Here is a 19,449-nt window from a genome sequence, read left to right on the forward strand (position 1 = left end):
TTTCAACATTTCTCCATGTCTGCGCTTCAGTTACTCTCTCCCTGCGCAACTCTGTCTCCATCTCTGGCTCCCTCTCATGCAAACAGATGGACAGACAGACGCACACACACACATACACACGCATGTCTTAAGGCTCACTAAACTCCAAGCGTTAACATTTTTCGCCAGTGTTCGAGCAGCCAATCACAAATGAGCTCTGAGATTAGGAGACGCGAGGTGAAACTAAGAGCTTCATTAAATACCAACCTGAGTCAGCAGCACCAGCAGGCCTGGCTGGGGAGTGCGTGTGTGTGTGTGTGTGCGCTGTGCAAGAGGGAGTGAGTGGGTGACAAAAACACAAGCACAGATGGAACATGAAGTGTCTGCATTCACGCGTGTGCTTGAGTGTGTGTGTGGTTTAAGGATTGATTCAACCTGTCTCATATGGGGGCAATTAGCTGAGCTGGGCTCTGGGCTGCCTGAGAGCAGAGACAAAAACGCCTCGGGCCATATCCAGTGTGTGTGTGTGTGTGCGCGCATGCATTTGTGTGTACTATATACTATTAAACCTCCATGAGCTCTTCTTTTATCCCTTTACTGCCATCCCATATATCCATCTAATCCTTGTCTGCAGATCTCCCACTCTGTACCCAATGGCTTTAGACCCTATGTGACATGCCAGAGAAAATCACATAGGAATAGAAAGCCATAAAACACAGCAGCGAGCCATCACGCTGGTAGCAAGAGTAAACTTTTCTTTCCACACAATGATGCACGCGCAGTGTGTGTGTGTCTGTGTGTGCAGCTCTCTCACTACATGCCTTTAACACCCTCAGCTTGTCTGACAGCTTACAAGGCCCTGCAGAGGATTTACAGCAGTGCTGAGACACCCATCTCCACTGCGTATCCTTCTTGTCTCCCATGTATCCTCCAATCCCCCACTCCTGGCCTTCTCCACTCACTCTCCCCTGTTTTCCTTTTGCTTCTTCTTCTTCTCCCACTCATCCGGCTCGCCGTCTCTCTCTATCTCCAGCCACGCTGCCAGCCATCGGAGTCACCGTCTTGTTTGGCGATGCGTAATTTCTAGAGGTTCTTTCACAGGCAAGTGTAGAGATGAGATAGATGAAAATACAGCCTGCAGACCCTCTGAATTATTAACTGGCTGAAAATGGATGAGTCAACGTTAACAGAGAGCAAGGGAGAGGGAGGGTAGCATAAAAAAATAGCCCACGTGCGTCCACAAATATGCACATAAAGTACAGCATGGCACTGTGCATGAACCAGCCGTCGTGGGAAACAAACAAGGGTTAGAGCGTAAGCTTTTGTTAGTGAAAAAAGTAGATCGGCGATGAATTTGAATTATTTAACGCTCTGATAAAAGTTTCACTCGTAAATTATTGATTACAAGGCAGTAATATGCCCAAGTATCCCTACAACTAAATAGTTCGTTTGCTTAGTCAGCTCTAACTAGAAGTAACTTTTGAAGTTAACAGAGATATTTAGTGTTGCTTGTAAAGGCTGACCAGGAACAATACCAGATGCTGGGAGAACAAGTCAGGGTCTGGCTTACAGCAGATGATGAGAAGGTTAGTAAGAAGGTTTCATATATTAGTATTTTTGGATGTCATGAGGTGTCCCAGGCGCTGAAATGGTTGTCTTCCACAAAATGCAATTTATTTATTAATCTTCAAAAATTTTATTATTCTTTGTTTCTCACAATCTCATTCAGGTAGGGCTGCCACAAACGATTGTTTTAATAGTCGACTAATCAGATCGTGCATCCATTGGACGTAAAACGTACAGCTTATTGCACCAACATGCATCTGCTCTTATATAACTATCATTAGCTTACAGCTGTAAGTGTTTAAGGTGCTAACTAAAAATAAAGACAAGATGATAGTTTATTAAATTTTAATGAAATTTGCAGATTGTTTCGGTGAAGTTTAATAAACTCCTTGCTATCTAAAATATAACAGGACACCGGAGTATATTCTCGAGCATCTCACACTTCTGATAATCAGTTGTCTACTTGACGTTTACTCAGCTGTGTAAAAACTATAACTTTAATCTCAGCCTAACCGATTTACTCAGGAACAAATAAAATACTAAAGAAAGACAAACAATAACATTTTTAAGTTATCTAAGTGACTTATATATATGTTTAACCTGAGTAGCGAAAGACGGCGGTGGGTTTGAAAACGATTTGCCGGGAGTCCGGTGCTCTCACGGCTCTAGTGAGCCTTGCCCCTGGCTAGCTATCGAGCTAGTGGGTAACAGACGTCTCCGAAAACGTCGGAGCGCTTTTGAAAATATGTCGTGTCTTGATAAACTGAGCAGATATTTGAGGTTTACACAGCTACATTCTCGCCTGACAATATGCTAAACGTTTATTTTGTGACCCAGAAAGAATAATAAGAGTAATATTAAAACTTACTAGCTGCCGCCATTGTTGGAAACTGAGCTGGGCTGCGCTATGAATTCTGGGACACAGCTGCTTCTTCTTCTTCAGGGTTTAACGGCAGCTGGCATCCTTGTACGTGCAGTGCTGCCATCTTCTGTTTCAGTCCGTTATTACACTCTTAAATCCTACTACTTATCCCTGCGTTTTTTGTGATCTTACAAAGCTTCAAACGACGCGTCGACTATTAAATCAGTCGTCGACGATTTCGATAGTCGACGTAATCGTGACTAGTCGACTAATCGTGGCAGCCCTACATTCAGGCGAATGTTTTAAATTCAGATTTAATAGTCGTCCTATATGGTAAATAGACTGCTTCTTATATAGTGCTTTTCTACTCTACTTGAGCACTTACAGCACTTCAAACAAACCGCCTCATTCATTCATTCATACAAGAACCTTTTTCTATGCCTAACTGCTTTCTGTGTAACATTAACACTTGGATGTGAGAGCAACTTGGGGTTCAGTATCATCTTGCTCAAGGACACATTGGCATGCAGATTGGAGCAGCCAGGGGTCGAACCACCAGATGTCCCACCATCTGATAATTGATCTAACTCAGCGGTCCCCAACCCCCGGGCGACCGGTACTGGTCCGTGAGTCGTTTGGTACCAGGCCGCGAGACTTGAGACTCAGGTGTGAAATTTATGGTTTTCAGGGTTTTTATCGTTAACTCGGTTTCCCTGGGTCTTTTCCCGTGTTGTAGTTGTGCGTCTTATTTTGAAAGAAATATTTACGCGTTACCATAGTGACCAGGGAGCATTAAGGGGCAGAGAGGAGGATGTTACTCTCAATGTTGTTGCCGCATTTCAGGCGGACGCTGCTAATAAAGTTACACAACGTGTTACACAGCGAAAATATTGTCTGACATTAAATCGGCTTGTGGCGCAAAAAAGGTTGGGGGCCGCTGATCTAACTGGTATGTGACCTGCTCTACCGCCAGCATCACGAGCTGTGGCACAAGCGTCACGAGCACAGCCTTTATAGCTGAAACTCTCTCTCACCTTCAGTTCTGCTCACAGCTCGGTCTGTCTTTGAGCAGCTTTGGTAAGTTGACTGTTATTTTTTTATGAATTCTTTCAGATTATCCAACTCAACTGCATAATTTCTCTATACATGACGTTTAGTGTGTGCAACCATTTTTTATGGCGCTGTTTCCAACTAGTGCCTGTTCCCACAGTTTTTATGGTACCTGCTGTATGGCAGAAATACAGCTGAAGCCGATCTATTGAGCCAGGCCTTGGCTGCAGTTCAGTCAGGGGATGCAGAAGAAGGTACTTATGAGATGGGCCTCACTGAATACGAATGAATGAGGATACCTGAATACATAATAGAATAATTATTTACACCTGCCTTGACATAAAAGGACAAAAAAGGATTGCATTAAATCTTTGGAACCCTTCAGAGTTTCAGAGGTATCAGTTTTTGTGATGTACGTTTTTTTTATGCTAAGCCATGCTAACTTGCTGTTAGCTGTAGTCTTGTATATGTGAAAAAGTAGCTAATGTGCCAAAAAAAAAGTGCTTGGAAAAGATCAGTGTCAGATTATTTCTCTGATATTTATTACTGCGATCAGCAGAATAGTATATACTCATTCAGCTAATAACCTCAATCACATCTAAAGTATGTGGTACCTTGTTTGGTGAACAAAGAGCTACTTTTCAGACTGAAGGGGAATCCCCTCTTTTTTCAGCAGCCTGCTGTATCAACAGGCATGGGAATAGGAAAGTCAGAGGGCTGCAAAGACGTGCCGGAAAGATAAGAAGAAATGAGAGATAAAGGTATCAGGGCTTGAAAATGGAGCAAAAGGGTCACTCAGAAAGAGTTTGAAACAGGTGGGATTAATGTCAAAGTCATCCATCCTTGTTTTAATCCGTTTTTTTTACCACCGTCATTCCCTGTGAAAACTCGCACCGCTTCCTTGTGTGCGCTGTTTGTAGATATTTACGTGTATGTCCGTTTGTCTGTGTGCGTAAGCTGATTTGTGTCTTATCGAGATCCTCTGTGGAAACAGACAATGTGGTTTATTTGTTATCTTCTTGTTTGGACAATGAGATAAAGCGATCAGTGTTTGCGAGCGCGTACGCAGACGTGTGGGAGTGTTGGCGTGGACGTGTGTGTGCATTTGTGTGCGTAAAACACAGATAAGCCGAGTGTTGTGCCACAGTTTGAGTGACGGAATCGTAATGCTGATCCCAATGGTCAACAGCCCAGAGACATAACACAGAAAACTTATTAGACCTTTATCCATTATTTATATCGGGCCTGCCTTCGGACACATACACACATACATACAAAGCAGGAACCTTGTGTGTGAGCGTGATTCGTGCTGACACGTGCCTGACTTCTTCTCATGGAAAATAAGTAGCCACCGAGAAACCTCCCATCCAGAACATTTCCCATCAAGCGCCTTACCTGCTCTCACTGGTGCAAGAACCAGAAGCTCTACTCGGCAATGGCCAAAAAAACCCTGAATTCCACAGCACTCGTTTCATCGAAAGTTTTACACATTATTAACCTCTTGGGGTTCACCGGGTCACAGGCAACCCATCTAAGGTTAAGTGTAATTAGATCAATGTCCTTATCCCCTTTTCATAAAAACCAAATAGCTATAACAGAAAAAATGCAATGCCAAACTGAATGCGCGAGACTTCATTTAAAAGGAAACATCTTCTTGTTTCTGAATATTTGCCCGAAATGAGTCGCGGTTGCACAACTAGGAAGAAACACAATATAGCTCCTGAAAGTCACGAGTTCCTCTTTTACAGCTCAAGAGATAACACAAAATTAGAGAAATACCTGAAGATTTTTTATGTATACTTACAATTATGCACTTTTCCAGGTCACCGTGAAGCCACAGAAGAACCAATTCCTGCCATTTTGTGCGACTGACTCCAACATACAGAGCGCCTCCTGCTCTCTTTTCCATCTGAATTCACGTATTCGGTTCTGGTACCTGCACAAAGCTTTTACCTGTACCTGCAGCCCTGCCCCCTTCTCTGTTTCCCAACCCTCTTTCTCTTGTTCTCACACAAAATGTCCTCTGTCCAGTTTTCGTTAAAAAAAAGAAGAAAAACCCACTGACCCCTCCCCGCATCCCCCCTCCCAGATAAGTGAAAGAAAAAGTCAAGGTAATGGTTTTCTCTGTAGTTTCAACATAAAGACACCAAAGCTGAGGGCTGAGCGATAAAGGGTGGCATATGTATGTAGACAGATTAAAACCTGGAAAGCAGCTACTTTGAAAATGGAGGAATGCCTTTTCGGGCTTAGGTATTTAAATTGCATGTGTGTGTCCGCAGGTACATTATGGTGTGTATGAAGTGTCAGTGTGTCTCATGGCTAACTGTGTCCCAGGATCAGTGAACAAAGAGCCTATTGACTTCTAAACACAGAGGAGCTCTCTTTCTTCTCCACAGGCCACTGCTTTGTGTTTCACCCTCAATCCCTCCACACACACATCTTTGCCTCCTGATACACACCAAAACCCATCCTACTGCTTCACCTGCTCCTCCACCTATCCATCATTTCTACAGGATAAGTTTACACTTCTGAATTGAGAATCATAAAATATCTGTTTTTACAAGTCACACGGAATAACCTCTGCAAACTATGCCGACAGTTCGAGGGTGGACTCACTGACACACTGTATGTTCATACAGTAGTAACTTTTCTAGCTATGAGGCCTAAAGTGTGTCTTGCTTCATCGTCCATTTTGACAAACAGGGGACTACGATTTAAAAAATGAGAACCATGATGCAGCGATTCCCAGAGTGTGGGCCGGGGCCCCTTGGTGGCCCTTGAAGCTACTGCACGTGGGCCGCAGTAACAACAGAAATTCACTTACATATTTATATTAGTGCTGTTAGCGTTAATCTCGTTAAAATGATGTTAACACCATAATCGCATTAACGTGGCAAATCTCTGTTAGCGAGTTATCGCGGATCGCCCCGTACGTGGGGCTGTACCGCATCAACGCATTAGCGCGGTTAGCTCGTTAACGCATTAGTGACATCCAGCCCCACACACGGGGCGAGCCGCGATAAATCAAGATTTGCTGCGTTAATGCGATTATGGTGTTAACGTCATTTTAACGAGATTAATGCTAATAGCGCTAATTTATATAAATGTATTTATTCATTAAAAAGTGAATAAAAGCTAATAATTTTTTGCTTTTGTATTGAAGTTTGTGTCCCAGTGGCAGGTGGGTCACAGACTGGCCTTGACACTTTGCAATATGACTATGTAGCATTAGCGATTAATGTTTTTAAAAATAAAATCTTCAAGGAAACACATCACTTTCTCTTGTATTTTGATTACAGTGAAGCTCGGATGGGCCCCGTGGGACTTTTAAGTGGGCCACAGCACTCTTGACTTTGGGAATTGCTGCCATAATGCATTTGGTAACCTGGTAAGACTTGAAACTACCAACCAAGACAATAAACTCAGGAAAGTGTTTACTGAGGTCATGGAGCAAGGCAGCTCAAGATCTGTTTTCGACACAACAGGTTTAGTCCCTTTTCAACCATCTTGTTGGACACAAGAAAGAAAGCAGGTTTAAGGAACTTCTACATTGGAAGTGCCTTAAGTCTATGTTTGAATCAAGAGATCAAAAACGATCCAAAAACAGTAAAACACGCCAACGTTTCATACTAACCAGGTTATATATTCTGGCACGTAAAGGATCGCTTACTTCAACCTGCCGTCTTTTCCATTATTGCGGCTACCTTCGCGCTACGTCAACTTTGCACTGCACCACCATTGTAGAGGTCTGGGGAAATGACAAGTTTCAAAAATACTTTGCAAACAGTACATCATGGTGGTTAGCCCAAAAAATGTTTTATACATGAGTCATTTTAAACATTTGTTTTAAAGTGTGATGAAAAGGAAATAGCTAACAGCTATTTGGGGACATCTGACTCAACTATCCTATCTAAAAAAGGATACGGTGATTTTTATTGAAACTAAAAAGGTAAAATGTAATGCCAGATTACTTTGAGGATAATTGCAAGTGATTTCAGTCTGTCAGTTTGCCATGATTCTAGAAAGCAGGCTTCTCAAATGGAAGAGGTGGCTAGAGGTAGAGGCTGACCGACATTAGGGTCTTATCTAGACGCGACGTACCCGGGGAAACTGGTGTTGTTCCTGTGCTCATTGTTTTGGTGTTCAAGAAGGGAATTTGTTTCTCCCAGGAGTGGGACCTGCTGATGGTAAACAGAGAAAGTCTCCATGTGTCCGTGCGTGGGAGTTATCCCATCTGCAGAACTACAACACATGAATTTGTGGTTCTAATAAACACTGTTATTCAGGCGATAGCGTGTTAGCTCCCCAAAACAACTGGAGAGACCAAGAGAACAACTGAGCTTAAGAAAATCAAACAAAAGAAAGAAGACATTTTTTCGGTATATTTATACAATTTTCACGCTGCTTTGTTCAACTCCTCGATTCCCAGAAAGTGGAGAGTACATATTTAGCATGACCCATGGAGCAACAAAACATTAATAGAAAATACGCCTACTGTCAAAGCTAAGTGTGGTCGGACGTGTCCTGTTGTTCTTGTAAGAGATGGTGTTGAAACAGCACTCACCAACAGCACAATTTAGAGCTTAGCGTCCCCAGTGCTGGTGCTTCTGTGCTATCACTTGCCTTCTGTAGAAGTCTCTGTTGCCTTTTTCTTGGAGCGACACCAGAACTACAGAGAGCAATCGAGATGCTCCCGGACCGCTCAAGGTAGGATAATTATAACCTCCAGGTTCCCAGTGGAGAATAAGGCTTAACAAGGCCCGCGCAGAGAGCAGTGAGATTACGAGGTCTCGGTAGCACTACAACTGTCTGGCCGACCACAGGGCTCCTCGGTAAAGTTATGAACATGGTGAATAATAATGCCGTGAGCATTGGCAGGAGCTTTAGATGAGCTGTGAACTGTGAGAGAGAGAGCAAGAGGCAGAGAGAGCAACAGGGACAGAGAGAGACTGCTTGTGTGCGCTGCAGTCAAGAGATTTCTCGCCTCAGCTGGTTGGACAGATTACCTGAAACTGAGAGCAAGGAGAAAGACAGCGAGTGAGAGAGAACGCAAGAAAAAAAGAGGACAGAAAGGTCACAGTGATCTCAGGATAAGGAAAATGAATGGAGAGAAATGAAAGAGGGCGCTTTTATTTTGCCAGGCCAAAACTGTGTTAAAACTGTCCTTTCAGTACTCACAGTTCATATATATTGGTTAAAACCTTAATTCACCATTTATCCAAAAAGGTATCTCTTCTTAGAGCAATGACCTGAAAGGAAACAGGACCAAATCCAGTCCTGTCTTTAGTTTTCTATAGAGCAAAAAATGCTAAACTTAAGGTCTTAGCAAATTAGCTTATGACGTTAGCTTACAACAGAGTAACTAAAATATGTAGTTTTGTTCAAAAAATTATTAAGATGTGTGGCCTGACATGAGAAAATGCAATTTTTACTCCATACTCAACAGTGGCGTTTTTGCAGTCTTTCTATTGATCTCAGACATCGAATATGTTTGCTCATATTTGTAGCACGTAGCAAGCTAATCTTGAACGCACCAAACCTGTTTGCCTGTATTTGGATGTCTCGTTTTAACCTTTCAATAGTGATAATATTACTAAAGTTCCCAGAGCCCAGGCAACAACTGCAAAACACTAATTTTCTCATTTCATAATACTTCTAAGGGCTAATTGTGTAGCTGTTAACCCTGCAGTGCACTGTGTTTCTGTTATTATTTGAACATTTCCTGTATTTTTCTTCTTCATCTTCTTGTACTTTTATATTATTCCATCAGTTTGTATTGGTTAAAATAATTTTGATCCTTATTTCCACTGATCTTTGTAGGATAAGCCAAACAGATAAAAATACTCACACTAAGCTAGCAAAATGTGCTTCATATTAACACTCACACACATTTTTGGTGCACTTGATTTTCCATTGAAACACCTGCTCTGCGCTGCACTTTATGCTCAGAGGTGTGCTAGGAAAAGCATTGCACCATACCCAGCAAGCACAGGAGGAATGATGCCGTGGACCAGAAACTCTAAATAAACAGAATGTATTGTGCTTTAAGAAGAAAAGAAAGGAGTGCATCTTTAATGCTTGAGAAATCAGAGAATAGTAAAGCAGCGGTGAAGGGAAAAAGGAGAACTACCCTGAGTCAGAAACAGACAGAGAGAGGGCACCCTGTCCTAGATAGCCGCCTGTAAGCTGCTCACAATGCAGACATGGCAAGGCGAGTGCGGGAGAGGAGATGAGAGGAGAGCGGAGAGATGGGCAGAGGAAAAAAAGAACGAGGGACAGAAAGTCAGGCCAGAGAAAGGATTAGTGATCAAAGAAAGCTAGCGGCCATCCTGAAAGCCCTTTATACATGTACGTACACACACACACACACACACACACACACACACACACACACACACACACACACACACACACACACACACACACACACATATATTCATAGAGAGAGGGAGAGAATAAGTGAGATTAGAGGGTTTTTTCCATGGGGTTTATCATTTACCTTCCTCCATCCCAGCAGCACATTAGCTGTGAGAATGAGCACGTTATGCATAAATCCATTTGTATTAGCCCCAGAGTAAATGTTAGGAGGGCAAACATATACATGCACATGCACGCTCATAGATCACGGTGCTCTAATGAAAATATATGTGAGTCTGACTTTCTCTCTAACTAGTTAGGCTTTCCCCTGGAGCTTGAAGACACAATATGACATCAGCTTCTCCCTCCAGCAGAAATTCAGAGGTGCAAACAAGACTTTTGAAACGCTTTTAAATTCCTCCTCAATCGCTGTCTCCTTCACTGCACCGAGTCACCATGAAGAGATAAACAACCGGCCGCAGATACCAATTAGGCCGTCAAATTGCAGTGCAACAATCTTCAGCAACGCTCAACTTTCCCAGAGCAGTGCTGGTGGGGAGAGGGAGGGTTGGGGGAGACAGTAACAGAGGAAGGAAGGGGAAGTTTGAGCAGTAAAAAGCAGGAGGAGAAGAAAACTTTGCTCACATCTAATCAGGGAATCCTCCTTCTCACTTTCTCCATGCAGCGCACACACACACATAAATACACACATCCCTCCTGTCAGAGGCTTGACCTCCACTAGCTGATCTCATTTCTCGGTATTCCATCGCCCTCCCACCGGCTGACCTGATTGGCTAATGACGGCTCATTTATCTTGATGCAGCACCTGCAGTGCCTACAAGGTGTGTGTGTGTGTGTGTATGCGCGTGCAAAAAACGACATGTTTCCAAGCACATCCCCACCACGATAGCTTTATCTACACCTGTACTGCTCCTGCTGCAACAGCTTGCACACATTGGTTCATCTCTGGGGAATGCTAGAGAGGAGAGGCTGGAGTCTGATGGGAGGAGGCGAAGAGTAAGAGGAGGGAGACTATGATAAAGGAGGAAATGAGGGCAGAAAAGAGCAAGAGCAGGAACAAGGAAGGAGATGAGGAAAGCAGCGCAATAATAGTGGGTGGGGGGGCAGATGAACTGGAGGAAAGGAAGATGCCGGAGAATTACATCAGGGTGGGGGAAACAGAAAAGAACAGACAGTGAAAAAAAGATGGAGGAGGGGGTTCGAATGAAGGGAAGAGGGATTGATGCATGTTTTATTCACTCACTGCTAACGCTTCTTTAATTACCGCAGCTGAAATCGCTGGCCGGGTGTGATCACTGCATGTGTGTGTGTGGAGTCCTATTTTGTGTAATAATCAGCAACCATTAATTATCTGGTGTAAGTAAGGCAAAGGGAAAACCAGTGCAATCCTGTTGATGCTATACAATCCACAAATTAGCCAGTTAAATCTGTATGTAAGCGTAACTACTTTTGCTTTCTTAACCTCCTAGGACCTGGCGTCCACATATGTGGACATCACATTTTGGGTTATCTAGATCAAAATACTATTTTTGCTCTACAAGGGCCTGATATCTACTTAAGAGGACATTATAGTGCCACTGATCTATCAACATTTAAAATGAATGTCCTCATATGTGGATCTCATTTTTCTCAGAAACAAAAATCAGGTTAAAAAAAATGTCTGGTAACACTTTGTTTTTACATTCATCAGGTCCCAATCAGCCCAAATAGCAAAGAGAAATTAAAAATGCATGCCATGAAAGAGTTCAGAAGGTTAAGTCATTCCTCTTTATATCTGCAGCAGGACTCCTGCAGGTTAGATTTTTAACAAGCATCTGTGTAATAATGGGGTGAACATCCAAACAGGTCACCTGTCTATCACTTAGAGAGAGACCATATCAACCTGTTAACCTGAGACGCATGTCTATGGACTGTGGGAGGAACCCGGAGAACGTGCAAACTCCACCTCCAGTCTCGAACAAGGAAGTTTTGTGCTAACCACTGCACCTTTGTGTCAACATCATTCAAACCAAATGAGCTGAAAAAAAAAAAAGACTGTTTATGTGAATGAACTGCATGGCTGGTAACATTAATAGTGTTGTGTGTGAACATATTTGCTAAGAAAAAGTTGGCTCAAACAATCTGGCTAACCTTTGGGGTTCCTCTGACTACTTCAACAGTTTTTGTCCAGTCTGTTCTTTCCAGTGTCTGAATTCTTTGCCGCTAGCCTGCTTTCAGACAATAATAGCCAAATGGGAAGCACAGGACAACACTCTGCTGAGCAAACTTTTCAGCGTACAAAATACAAATATGAAACCACTACAGCTACAACTGTTTTAGCTAAAAACAGCTCAAACTGGAGCATTAGCCTCACATTTGTACCAGTTTGTTAACCAGGGAAATACACTGCAGCACTCACTGTATGAGTGATAATGTTGGAGTTTATACAACTGAAGATGAAGCAGCGGAGGGAGCGGGTAACTCGCTGTCGTTCTGGGTTTCAGACCCAGAACGACATCACAGTGAACAGTCCAAAGAATTTATATCCCAAAGAGAATCAAGAACAAAATAAAAGTAATCATTCTGGTCGACTGAAACCACCTAAGCTCCTATTGAAAGATGCGACAAATTAGCATATGTGGCCGTGTTGTTTATTTTTAATTCAATTTAATTCAATTTTATTTATACAGCTCCAAATCACAACAACAGTCGCCTCAAGGTGCTTTATATTGTAAGGTAGACCCTACAATAATACATACAGAGAAAAACCTAAGAATCATATGAGCCCCTGTGACCAAGCACTTTGGTGACAGTGGGAAGGAAAAACTCCCTTTTAACAGGAAGAACCAGGCTCAGGTTTACTTAACTTTACTTAAAAGTTCATTAAGTAAAGAACTAACCTTTAATCTAATATCTCACTATATGAACTTAAAATGACTTCTACTTAGATGTAGCTGCTACTGGTTAAAGCAGCAGTTTGCCAACATCTCTACTGTTTGTTTTTGTTTTTAAATTAAGTAGAAGAGATATTACTTTAAACAGCACACTTTAAATTCTGAAGTGATCGGTCGTTGCTCTTGGTTCCAACTAATTATGGTCCAAACATACGTTACGAGTGCAGTTCCAGGTCGCTGCGTCCAGATTAAAGACAACAGAGAGAGTCTGGAAACAGGACGGCTCAACAGTTGTTGGTAAGAGATGAAGCACAGAGTCACCTGAGGGTTTTTGTTTTCAATGTCACCTTGTCTTATTAGTGCAGAAAGTCAGTAAGACAACAACAGCAGAAGGCTTGTTTGTCTGCACATTTTGAAAACTTTGGTCTGTGATCATGAATAAAACTCTTTTTTTTTTAAATACCATTTCACATCCAGGAACTCACCCACTGATTCACCTTCCTTTCATAAGTTTGACATTTCTGGAGCAACCACACAGCTTATTTTTATTTATTCCTTTTTTATTTTATATAATTTGATTACGACAATTGCCTTGCATGTTGCGCCTTACTCATACCTCTCTCCTCTTTCCTGTCTCCTCCTCCTCCTCCTCTCCTTCCTGACTGCAGAGAGAGGAGGGCTTGCATGTATTATGTCTTCTTTTGTTCTTTGCTGTCGGCTCATTGTCAAAAAAGAGAAAGAGGAGAGAGTGAAGAGGAAGAGGGCGGTTAGCGAGGGAGACTGCGGGTGAGGAGAAGTAGGAGACAGTAGGTAGATATCGGAAGCTTAACACACACACACACAGGCACACACACACACACACACACTCCTGCGACCTGCCACCTCCCCTTTTCCCCACATCTCTCTTTGTGTGTTCTTATCTTTTATTTTCTCTCTCAAACCAGGTGCAGCTTATCCAGCCTTCAGCACATCTTATCCCCCCCCATTCTGCCTTATCTCACACACCGTCATCACAAACACACAACCTGACACATGAACACACACACACCCTCTCCTTCAACCTGCTCCCCCTGCCGTCCTCCTCTTTTCCATATCTCTGTCTTTTCCTCCTTCTCTCTCTCTCCTGCGCCGCTGGAGGCAGCCAGCAGGCCGTGACCTATCCTATCACCGCTCTGGAATCAGGCCCGACTCACACAGACACGGCATCACAGACAGACAGGTAGGCGGACAGACAGGCAGCTAGAAACTCATCAACTCCAGATCTGTATCTTAACTCCAGTTTTAATCCGCCCGCAGCCAGCTACTGTAGCAGCCAAGAGGCGGAACGGGAAAATCCATACAGCTTAAAACTGTCCAAAATCTTTTTAAAGTCAAGTTTCTGTGAAGCAAATGAACCGTTTTTTTAAATCTGCTTTTTATTAATGTTATTGCTTCAAAATAAAACTGAAAAATAAAAATAAAGGAAGTCTGATTATCAGCATCTTTGAAACTAAAAAGCTCTTTTTGTCTCCCCGTGTTCAGCACTGAGGCTGATGTGGATGAACAGCGCGGGGTTTGGCGAGGGAAGAGTTGCTCTTCTCACGCTGTCGCAGTATATTTCACTGGTAAAACTCACAGCAAATCTTTGAACTTTCTTTTTTTCTTCTTCTTCTTTTGGAGTGCAAGTGTTGTAGCTGCTGGCTGTAGCAGAGGGAGAGAGGGAGGGGGGGTGGTGTGGCTGCCTGAGCCGAGCTCTAGTCCTGATTTAGAATTAGATCTATTTCTGTTCACCCTCCAACCCCGCCGGGAAATATTTAAATCTGCCGTGGAATGTGTGTGCGTGTGTGTGTGTGTGTGTGACAGAGGAGATTATTTCAACATATAAACTGGTTGTGTGAGAATATGCATTGAGCGCACAGCTTTGGCGGTGCGGTTGCCTACGAGCAGGTATGCCAATTAAGACGCCCGACTCAAATGAGACGGACTGAGAAAAGAGAGAGACACAGAGGAAGAGACGGAGCGATGTGAAAGTGTGAAAAAAGAAAAGAGAAAGAAAAAAGCACAGAGGAGAGGCTATCTGCAGGCTCCTTGTGATCTAGCAGGGAGCAGAACTCAAGCCGTGGTCAGTAATTCATAAGCAGAGCACGTACAGACTGAGCCGAGCTCACCCTCTGGCAACGCACACGCACGGATACACGTACACACACACGCTCATAACACTCACAGTCACGCCAGCAGCCTGGGACACAATCTCAGCTCCATATCCAACCCTGCTGCCATCCAAATGTCACCGGCAGAACCTCTGACCCCTGTTAACGCAAACACTCACTCACACACACAAACACCAATAGTTCAAATAATATGACATACACACACTTTACAAACTTCAATACACACAAAAACTGTGTTTTAAAAGAAAAAAGGTGAGTTTGTGAGATACGGAGACGGCGCACAAACACTCACCTCAGAGTGAAAGCTGGTGCCGGGCTGCGCTGCTGCGTAGAAAGACCGGCCGCACACACACCCCCGTCCTCATGCACGCACGTGTACGCAACACTCTCAGTGGCGAGGTGTGTGCGCGTTTGAGAGGACAATGAGCTTGGATGGAGCTGAGCAGCAGCAGGAGGAGGAGGAGAAAAGGGAGGCGGGAGATGTGTGGTTGGGCGGGAAGGTAAAGAGGAGAGAGAGTGAGAGAGAGAGAGAGAGTGAATAATGAAATACAACACAATTAAAAAAAGAAGAAGAAATGTGAAAAAGGTTGTCCCGAAGCAAAGTCCCTCTCGTTCCATCTGAGGCTTTGCGAGTGTGTAAAATGTGTTAAGGTAACTAACTCTGTGTGTGTGTGTGTGTGTGTGTGTGTGTGTGTGTGTGTGTGTGTGTGTGTGAGTGTAACGGCTGAGAGGTCTCCTATCCATCCCTGGGGACTTGGCGCCCTGCCTCAGAGCAGAGAGTGTGCTGAAAAGAGCTTCACATCTCTTCTAAGTGTTGATGTGTGTGTGTGTGCATGCGCACGTGTGTGTGTGTGTGTGTGCGTGTGTGTCCTCCACTCAGCCAGCTAGCCTGTAACTTCGCCAGCATCTCAACACCTCTCGTGTCTTGTTGTCTCAGAAGCCTCCTCTTCATCTTCTTCATCTCTGTCTCTCTCTCCCTCTCTGCAGGGAAATACCTCTGCCACTAACTCTTCAAAGGTCTCTCAGCCGCTCGAGCTCACTCTCTCTCTTTCTCTCTTTTGGTTTCTGCACTGTAAAAAAATACTTTTGATAAAATACTATTACAATAAATACTTTTTCCCCAAAGAAATTAGCTCACATCCATAACTTGAAGAGGAGAAATATATTTACGTGTGTGTATATATATATATATATATATATGTTTTCCTTATCCCAAAAAAACCTCAGCAGAGGATCTCTCTCCCCCCCCAAAAAAGAAAAAGCACAGAGTCATTTAGGCACATTACTTAGTCTATACTTGGCTTTGAGAGCACATTCAGAAGTTGGCAAATTCTTTAAAAAAAAGAAGAAGAAAGAAACGATGAAAACTACTCTTTTTAAAAAACGAGGGAGATCTTTGCAGCTCATATTCAAACTCTCTCTGTCTCTCACACACACACACACACACACACACACACACACACACACACACACACACACACACACACACAGCCTGAGCTGCAGGTGTATGTGTGTGTGAGTAATCGTGTTTTCATGTGTGTGTGTCTGTGTGTGAAGTGCCGTGCAGCCTCAATCCTCTGGCTCAGCCACAGAGAAGCCAATCTCCACATCCAATTATTTGCTTCTCAAAGGCAGACAGATGGAGAGAGTGAGGGGAAAAAAAACAGTGAGTGAGGTAGAGAGAGGCAGAGCTGGAGTTATGGAGAGTGCAAGAGAGAGAGATGGGCTCTTTGAGGGTCTGCACAGGGGGGGATTAATTAGAATGAAAAAGAAATGAGGGGTATAGAAAGTCTCGTCTTTGCCTGAGTCCGGAGAATAGTTTCACAATTAGCCAAAGTCCCAAACAGAGCCTGTGGACACAACTCAGCAGAGAGAAGGGAATAAAGAGAGAGAGCGAGAGAGCGAGAGAGATCAAAACCCAAAATGAAAAACGCCAAAAGGGACAGAAGAGCTGAAGTTGTTAGAGAAATGATTGGCAAAAGCATGTCATACATGGGTTGTTTTTTTTTGTTCTTTTCATTTCGTGTTGCCGTACCCTCCTGAGGCGAGCGCTGGCCGTCCCGTCTTCTCAGTCCTGTTATTCTTCTTCTTCTCCTTCTTTTTCTTCTCCCTCCTTCTGCCCTCCGCTGTCCGGGATATTCCATCAAAGAAGAGTGTGGCTCATAGCAGATGGAGGCATCGCTGTGCTCCGAGCACACTCCAGTCTTCACCGTCTTCTCCCTTTGACTCTTTTCACCGTTTTCTCCTTTCGCTCTCGTGTGCCGGAGCATTTTTCTTCCTTCCCGGCAGTGGTGACACACAGCGTGGGGGGGAGTTGAGAACAGTGGGGGGGGGGGGGGGGGGGGGTGGAGAGCAAGACTAAGAGAGAACTAAAAAAAATAATATTAATAAAGACAAACTGAGGTTTAGAGGGTGGAAAAGAGCAAGTGTAGGTAGATGGAACAGTGAGCGGAGAATGACGAGAAGAGGCAGGTGGAATTGGGTAGTGACACATCGCGGAGGTGTGCGTCTGCATGTGTGTGTGTCAGAGCATGGGGGCCGTCCTTCTAGCCAACACACCGCCAACGAGGAGGAGGAGGTGGTGGAGGAGGAGGAATAGCTGGATGGCTAGATAGATAGGTGGATGGAGGGATGGATAGAGGGAGTGATTCAGCAAGCATGCCACCTCCTCTCCTCCTCCTCTCCACACACACACACACACACACACACACACACACACACACACACACACACACACACACACACACACACACAGTTAGTTCATTATCATTCACTGGATTTCACCATGATACACATGGCTAACCTACTCACGGAGACAGAGCCGAGCCCTGAACTGAATCCTAATGGATGGGAGGGAGGATGGGGGGGGATGGGGGGGTGCATATCAGGCAAGCAGGTGTCCCCTCCACATCTATTGTTTCCAGTAAATGCTCTTCTCAGTGTGTGTGTGTCTATGTACGTACAACTACAAGCACTTTTTCTTGTCGAGAAGTAGCCGAAACAACATGTGCATCTGTTTCAGCTAAGAGCTCCACGTCTATTTCGGGTTTCAAACTGCCGTCAGCCAAAACTTTTCAAGTTGAGATGAAGCAAAAAGTGTGACCAGAACTCTCTGTTTCCACCAAGAATTTCCCCTTACAGGATGTTAAGCGTCTCTGTGTTTGACAGCTCGCATCAGTTTTTCTCATATATCTAACAGGGTAGTTTTGTGAGGCTGAAATGACACAATTCAACGTGGAGTACATTATCTTGTCATACTGGATTCTTGCACTTTGGGAAGCAGTGACAAAACAATTTTGGGGAAATGTTGCACATGCTACATGTATTGTGATGCTAAATTTATAAATTGCCTAAATGTTCCAAACCAATAATTTCCACACAAGAGCGAGAGGTGACTAAAAAAGCAAAAGTGCAAAAACTGCCGTTCCTCTAATAGACATCCAACTTTATAGCATTAGCACGCAATCTTAATCAAACCATCACCAGTACTTGTTTATGATCTGCTAAAACAACTACTTATGATAATTAGTTATTTGCTCATTATCATCACTAAACTTCACCTCTCCACCAAGTTTGGTGCAATTTGAAGCATGCTAATAAAAACTGTCTCACCAAGAACATGGCTCGATGTGTGATACAAATTACACAGTGGAACTCTATAATTTTATGAGTCTGTTAGTTAGCACTATTTAGCTTACATGTATTTTATGACTTCAGCTCGCTAATCAAACTACATAATAACATAATTTAATTAAAAAACAAAAAAACATCACAGCTGCCAAAGCTTGCTGCATCCATGTGGTATATGTTATCCATTGCTTTAACATGCCCGAATTGCAGCATTTAACCACTTAAGTTGAAAGTAAATACTTACATACCATAAACCAGTAGCATGTACAGAAAATTAGCGGATGTAACCCCCTTCATGTCTCTGCACTCTATAGAACTGTAAGCAATGCTTTAGCAAAACAAACAACAGAATAGTATAAAAATACTTGACTACACATGCCATACTCTACATATACATACTTCTATACATACTTCAGAACTGTATTACTGGCAAACATTATGTAAGATAATGAAATGAAAGTACTTCTCCTGCAGAAAAACGTTCCACATTGGTGTTATATGGTTTACTGTGTTACTGTATTCCTACAGTATTACTAGCATTACTATTGCTGAGCATTGAGCTTCTTTTAAATAATTCATATTCTGTTCAGTGCACAGTAATGCATCGCATTGTGCTCATCGCTTGAGCACTGTGTGACATAGCTGTCGATATCTATAGTGGGGAAAAAACTGAATGAAAAGCGAAGGTGGTGTATTAGCAAACCAGCTGAACTTTGTAAATTTGGTAAACCAAGTGACAAGTTAATCTGAAATTCTACATAAAGTAATGAAATGCTGGGGGAACCTGCACCTATTCACCTGGTGGTTTTATTAAGCCAAACAGAGCATTAGTTCCCCTCGCCATCATCATAGTTTTCATTATAATGTTCTGAATGATTGATTCAAACTTTCTTACATGTTGGATATGTTGACCAAAGTGGTTAGTAAGAGAAAGCTCATCTTTTATCATGATAATAGAGTT

At 43.2% G+C, this 19,449-nt stretch overlaps 1 long non-coding RNA gene across 1 annotated transcript in view; it reads right to left on the bottom strand.

Annotated features, from left to right (window-relative positions):
* LOC113022998 (uncharacterized) overlaps positions 1-17,407 on the bottom strand; it is a 31,061-nt gene extending 13,654 nt beyond the window's left edge. The window contains exons 1-2 of the long non-coding RNA XR_003272481.1: positions 16,894-17,407; positions 15,151-15,296 (exon numbers count right to left, since the gene is read on the bottom strand). This is a non-coding gene — a long non-coding RNA (uncharacterized LOC113022998). The remainder of the gene's footprint in view (positions 1-15,150; positions 15,297-16,893) is intronic.
* Between the last annotated feature and the right edge of the window lie 2,042 nt (positions 17,408-19,449).

Source organism: Astatotilapia calliptera, chromosome 5 (genome assembly GCF_900246225.1).
Source record: "Astatotilapia calliptera chromosome 5, fAstCal1.2, whole genome shotgun sequence".
Lineage (NCBI taxonomy): Eukaryota > Metazoa > Chordata > Actinopteri > Cichliformes > Cichlidae > Astatotilapia > Astatotilapia calliptera.